The sequence below is a fragment of the Tupaia chinensis genome, unplaced genomic scaffold (assembly GCF_000334495.1).
Source record: "Tupaia chinensis unplaced genomic scaffold, TupChi_1.0 Scaffold000175_1, whole genome shotgun sequence".
Taxonomy (NCBI): Eukaryota; Metazoa; Chordata; class Mammalia; order Scandentia; family Tupaiidae; genus Tupaia; species Tupaia belangeri.
The window spans coordinates 719,418-719,846 of record NW_006159650.1 but is presented as its reverse complement, the minus strand read 5'-3'; positions in this window follow the sequence as shown (position 1 = coordinate 719,846).

Below are 429 nucleotides of genomic sequence, written 5' to 3'. Positions count from 1 at the left end.
CCGTGAGAGATCTGCGCGCTCCCGGGCTCGGGAAGTCGCGGTGAGTGTACTCGGCGTGCGGCGGAGACCAGCTCCCGAGAGCAGGTCGCGGGACCCGGGCACTGAGAAGGGCGGCGAGGAGGGGCGGGGGAGGGAGGGGTGACGAGGCCTTGCTGAAGCTTCGGGCAGGTCACAGGCAGAGGAGGCGGTGTGACCCGCGGCCGAGCGCCCTGCCCCCAGGACTGAGTACTTGTAGCTAGCGCTGTGCAGACCCTGCGCCCTCCTCTTCTCCACGTCTCGGGTCCTAGAGCCCAAACCCGGGCAACCAGAGGAAGACAACCCCCGCACCACACACGCGCGCGCGCGCACACACACACACACACACACACACGGAAACCGCGCGAGAGGCCCCGAAGTGACCCTTCTGCCCTTTCTCTCCTCGAAAAATCA